A 6,119-nucleotide genomic window follows, 5' to 3' on the forward strand; every position below is an offset into this window, starting at 1 on the left:
GAAACAACGCTGTACCCTATTCATACCTTTTTTTTCTGAGTGTGCATTCGGAAAGTATTCAGACCCCTTGACTTTTTCCACATTTTGTTAAGTTACGGCCTTATTCTAAAATGGATTGAATAAAAAATTTCCCTCATCAATCTACACACAATACCCCATAATGACATCACAATACCGTATAATGACATCACAATACCAGGTTTAGACATTTTTGCACATTTATTAATAATAATTTGGAAATACCTTATTTACATAAGTATTCAATATCCCTTTGCTATGAGACATGAAATTGAGCTCAGATGCATCCTGTTTCCATTTATCATCCTTGAGATGTTTCTACAATTTGATTGGAGTCCACCTGTGGTCAATTCAGATTTGAAAAAGCACACACAGTTGTCTCACAATGTCTCACAGTTGACATGTCAGAGCAAAAACCCAAGCCATGAGGTTGAAGGAATTGTCCCAGAGCTCAGAGACAAGATTGTGTCAAAGCACAAATATGGGGAAGGGTACCAAAACATTTCTGCAGGATTGAAGGTCCCTAAGAACACAGTGGCTTCCATCATTCTTAAATGGAAGAAGTTTGGAACCACCAAGACTCTTCCTAGAGCTGGCCACCCTGCCAAACTGATCAATCAGGGGAGAAGGGCCTTGGTCAGGGAGGTGACTAAGAACCTGATTGTCACTCTGACAGAGCTCCAGAGTTCCTCTGTGGAGATGGAAGAACCTTCCAGAAGTACAACCATCTCTGCAGCACCACCAATCAGGCCTTTATGGTAGAGTGGCCAGACGGAAGCCAACCTCAGTAAAAAGCACATCACAGCCCGGTTGGAGTTTGCCAAAAGGCACCCAAAGGAAACAAGATGCTCTGGTCTGATGAAACCAAGATTAAACACTTTGAACTCTTCGGCCTGAATGCCAAGCCTGGAGGAAATGTGGCACCATCCCTGCGGTGAAGCATGGTGGTGGCACCATCCCTGCGGTGAAGCATGGTGGTGGCATCATCCTGCTGTGGGGATGTTTATCACCGGAAAATAACAGATCTGCAGAAAAGAACGGGAGAAACTCCCCAAATACAGGTGTGCCAAGCTTGTAGCGTCATACTCATGAAGACTTGAGGCTGTAATCACTTCCAAAGGTGCGTCAACAAAGTACTGAGTAAAGGGTCTGAATATTTCTACAAATCCTATTTTTGCTTTGTCGTTATGGAGTATTGTGTGTAGATTGATGAGGGCGGGGACAATTTGATCCATTCCAGAATAAGGCCGTAAAGTAACAAGATGTGGAAAAAGTCAAGGGGTCTGAATACTTTCGAAGGCACTGGACATATGCCAACATCCGAATAACTATTCCGCAGGACGAACCCTACAATCATCAGACTAAAACAGCCTGGTCAAACCAGCCACTACCCTGCCCAGCATGGGTGACAGTGCCTTCTCACATGTGGCCCCCTCAGCTCTGCAACACTCTACCTGTACTCGTCCAGGAGGCAGCTTTAATCTCCCTCACTTTAAAACACCCATTCAAACTTTTAATGTTTAATGACTTAATCTGCTTAAAGTCCATCTTCGACATTAGCAGGTAATGTGTTGACGTATTGTGATAGTTTTTTTTGTTGTTTTGCTTTCTAACTTTATGCGCATTGAGCGTTGGAAATGTGCTATGCAAATGATATGTATTAATTAGTATTGTTATTGACAGGAAGAGAGCACCACAGCAGGCAGCTAGCAGGCAGCTGTCGTTTAGGAGACGGTAGACCAAAGTCCTGGTGGCAAAACCTCCTACTGCTCAACTGTACATACGGTAGTGAGAGCTAGTCCATTAACGAACATGATCACTTATAAAAGCACATTTTGTACTTTCACCAAACTACTGTCTTGTAAATGAAGGTAACCACTGCAGGCATCTCAGAGAAGTACAGATTGTGAAGACATGTTTTGAATATGAAATAGAACAGGGTCACCTCAGAAAGATAAAAAATCCTTTGAAATAGAAAGGACACAAGAGGTTCATTGATTCAGTGTTACCTGATTCAGCATGCTGAGAAAGCCAGGTTAATTGATTCACTATTACCTGATTCAGCATGCTGAGAAAGCCAGGTTTATTGATTCACTATTACCTGATTCAGCATGCTGAGAAAGCCAGGTTCATTGATTCACTATTACCTGATTCAGCATGCTGAGAAAGCCAGGTTCATTGATTCACTATTACCTGATTCAGCATGCTGAGAAAGCCAGGTTCATTGATTCAGTATTACCTGATTCGGCATGCTGAGAAAGCCAGGTTCATTGATTCACTACAGATAATTCCACAACAGACAATACAATAGACCCAATAGAGGTATTGGGGTTGGAATACTCAGTAGCATGCAAATCAAATCAAATTTCAAATCAAATTTTATTTGTCACATACACATGGTTAGCAGATGTTAATGCGAGTGTAGCGAAATGCTTGTAAATCACTACTGTCTGGAGTAGGTATCTAATTATAAAGAGGCTAATTACCAATCAATACATAATCAAGACCATTTTATTTAACTGAAAGGCGTGGCAGGTAGCCTAGTGGTTAGAGCGTTGGACTAGTAACCGAAAGGTTGCAAGTTCGAATCCCCGAGCTGACAAGGTACAAATCTGTCGTTCTGCCCCTGAACAGGCAGCTAACCCACTGTTCCTAGGCCGTCATTGAAAATAAGAATTTGTTCTTAACTGACTTGCCTAGTAAAATAAAGATAAAATAAAATTAACCTGGTCCCAGATCTATTTGTGCTCTATGCAACTCCATGTTCAAGCCAAACAATGCCAAGCACAAGTCGGTTGACACAACCCAAACAGACCAACACTCAGGCTTTAATCATTTAACAAATTGTACAAACATGATTTTGTCAATACTTTTCAGCACAAGCTTCTGTATATCTGCTACATGTAATTACTGGACCACAAGTTAAATATTGAACTTTTGATGTTTTGTGTCCTGAACTACAATGATGCTTCTACATCCGCATTGCTTTCTCTTTGTGGTTTTAGGCCGGGTAAGCACTTTGTGACAACTGCTGATGGAAAAAGGGCTCATCGTGTGTCTGTTGTTGTTACGTGTAAAGCAAGATTATGTTGACGTTTAAAATTTGGATAAAAAAAAAAAGAACTAATAAGAACTTTTCTTCATTTGTGTGTAATTACTTCCATTCATGGAATCAAATACAGCTTTTCGGTTGACATCACAATGGCGAGAAAACATCAAACAGTGACTGCATGCAAAATGGGAACCCTGCAGAGCACTACTTTAGACCAGAGCCCCGTGGGCTATTGACTTCACTAGTCCTACTAATTACTAGCTTAAAAGCCTACCTGCTGTTGAAGCCATTAGGTTCTCTGTGTGTGTGAGGGTACTCCCATCCCAGTGGATTAACCATGCTCTTATTATCTGCAAGAGAGGCACTGTCAGTTCTCCCATTTCCATATTGGTTTGGTGGAACTCCAAGTCACTGTGACATTTCGGCAGTCGTGTCATATTTGAAACAGATTTCGTCATATCATCTCTGTTAAAGAGATTGAACAGGATCTTTAAGCATTTCCAAATTCTTAACATATACGAATTGCATGATTTATTAATAGATGTAAAGTTCCCTGTTTAGGGGACCAGTGTGGTTCTGGTAACTGGTAACTGATAACCTGTGTGGTTCTGGTAACTGGTAAACAGTGTGGTTCTGGTAACTGGTAACCTGTGTGGTTCTGGTAACTGGTAACCTGTGTGGTTCTGGTAACTGGTAACCTGTGTGGTTCTGGTAACTGATAACCAGTGTGGTTCTGGTAACTGGTAACCAGTGTGGTTCTGGTAACTGGTAACCAGTGTGGTTCTGGTAACTGATAACCAGTGTGGTTCTGGTAACTGGTAACCAGTGTGGTTCTGGTAACTGGTAACCTGTGTGGTTCTGGTAACTGTTCTAACCGATATTTCCGGGTCTAAAATGGTCTGTGGACTCTGTAGATATACAGTGCCTTGCGAAAGTATTCGGCCCCCTTGAACTTTGCGACCTTTTGCCACATTTCAGGCTTCAAACATAAAGATATAAAACTGTATTTGACTGAAGAATCAACAACAAGTGGGACACAATCATGAAGTGGAACGACATTTATTGGATATTTCAAACTTTTTTAACAAATCAAAAACTGAAAAATTGGGCGTGCAAAATTATTCAGCCCCCTTAAGTTAATACTTTGTAGCGCCACCTTTTGCTGCGATTACAGCTGTAAGTTGCTTGGGGTATGTCTCTATCAGTTTTGCACATCGAGAGACTGAATTTTTTTCCCATTCCTCCTTGCAAAACAGCTCGAGCTCAGTGAGGTTGGATGGAGAGCATTTGTGAACAGCAGTTTTCAGTTCTTTCCACAGATTCTCGATTGGATTCAGGTCTGGACTTTGACTTGGCCATTCTAACACCTGGATATGTTTATTTTTGAACCATTCCATTGTAGATTTTGCTTTATGTTTTGGATCATTGTCTTGTTGGAAGACAAATCTCCGTCCCAGTCTCAGGTCTTTTGCAGACTCCATCAGGTTTTCTTCCAGAATGGTCCTGTATTTGGCTCCAACCATCTTCCCATCAATTTTAACCATCTTCCCTGTCCCTGCTGAAGAAAAGCAGGCCCAAACCATGATGCTGCCACCACCATGTTTGACAGTGGGGATGGTGTGTTCAGCTGTGTTGCTTTTACGCCAAACATAATGTTTTGCATTGTTGCCAAAAAGTTCAATTTTGGTTTCATCTGACCAGAGCACATTCTTCCACATGTTTGGTGTGTCTCCCAGGTGGCTTGTGGCAAACTTTAAACAACACTTTTTATGGATATCTTTAAGAAATGGCTTTCTTCTTGCCACTCTTCCATAAAGGCCAGATTTGTGCAATATACGACTGATTGTTGTCCTATGGACAGTCTCCCACCTCAGCTGTAGATCTCTGCAGTTCATCCAGAGTGATCATGGGCCTCTTGGCTGCATCTCTGATCAGTCTTCTCCTTGTATGAGCTGAAAGTTTAGAGGGACGGCCAGGTCTTGGTAGATTTGCAGTGGTCTGATACTCCTTCCATTTCAATATTATCGCTTGCACAGTGCTCCTTGGGATGTTTAAAGCTTGGGAAATCTTTTTGTATCCAAATCCGGCTTTAAACTTCTTCACAACAGTATCTCGGACCTGCCTGGTGTGTTCCTTGTTCTTCATGATGCTCTCTGCGCTTTTAACGGACCTCTGAGACTATCACAGTGCCTACCTACAGTAGAGGGATGTTTGAAACCATAAAGACATCCATAATTACAGTAGAGGGATGTTTTAAACCCTAAAGACATCCATAATTACAGTAGAGGGATGTTTTAATCCATAAAGACATCCGTACCTACAGTAGAGGGATGTTTTAAAACACTGAGAAACCCCCCCCAAGCCAAGCAGTAAACACAAAAAGCCAATTTGATTGAGGCTTTAGAGAACAGTCACCATATAGTAAACCTCACCTTAAGAAGCAACAGGAGAGAAGCCTGGGCATCCAAGGCTATCAACATAGTATACACAGGGTTCATTGTAACCAGGCTCCAGATGGCTCTGTGCTTCAGCCAAGTCCTCTCAAGGTCGTTCAAATCAGTGTCACACCAAACATAAATGGCATAACAAAGCTGTGTGTCAATGACAGTCAGGAGAGTTGGCTCAAGCACATACTCTACAGACCTGGGAACAGGCTCCTTTCAGCCAGTGAACAACATCAAACCATATTTTCTAATCAAATCAGTGACTTCAACGCGTCTCTCTTTCCAGCGTCACTTTATTGTCAATTCAGAAAGGGGAAGCGTGGGGAAAACAGACGAGGAACATAATAAAGAGAGTTAACATGAGGCCACGACTAAACAAATAAAAAAACAGGGGAACGTCCGTGTTCCATTGTGGAAGAGCTGGAGACGTTTTGACAGGCACTTCTCTCACCTGTAGTCCTGTGAATTAGAAGAAGTGGTATAAAATAACACAATAAACAGAAAGCCAAAAGGAAGATGTTATTATATGAAGCTTCACGGAGAGAAAACAAAAAGCTTCACTTTAAAAGGCCCCATGCTCTCTTTGCTCCATCACACACACACAC

General features: G+C 41.8%; 1 protein-coding gene across 2 annotated transcripts in view; it reads right to left on the reverse strand.

Annotated features, from left to right (window-relative positions):
• Nucleotides 1–5,789: 5,789 nt before the first annotated feature.
• The window catches only part of LOC139381645 (polymerase (RNA) III (DNA directed) polypeptide A), a 62,872-nt gene continuing 62,542 nt past the window's right edge, over nt 5,790–6,119 (reverse strand). For both annotated transcript variants that reach the window (XM_071125324.1, XM_071125323.1), the window contains one exon: nt 5,790–6,119. This exon is cut by the window's right edge and continues 329 nt beyond it. The gene's annotated coding sequence lies outside the window, so the exon portion shown is untranslated.

This window comes from Oncorhynchus clarkii, chromosome 23, assembly GCF_045791955.1.
Source record: "Oncorhynchus clarkii lewisi isolate Uvic-CL-2024 chromosome 23, UVic_Ocla_1.0, whole genome shotgun sequence".
In the NCBI taxonomy this organism is placed as follows: domain Eukaryota; kingdom Metazoa; phylum Chordata; class Actinopteri; order Salmoniformes; family Salmonidae; genus Oncorhynchus; species Oncorhynchus clarkii.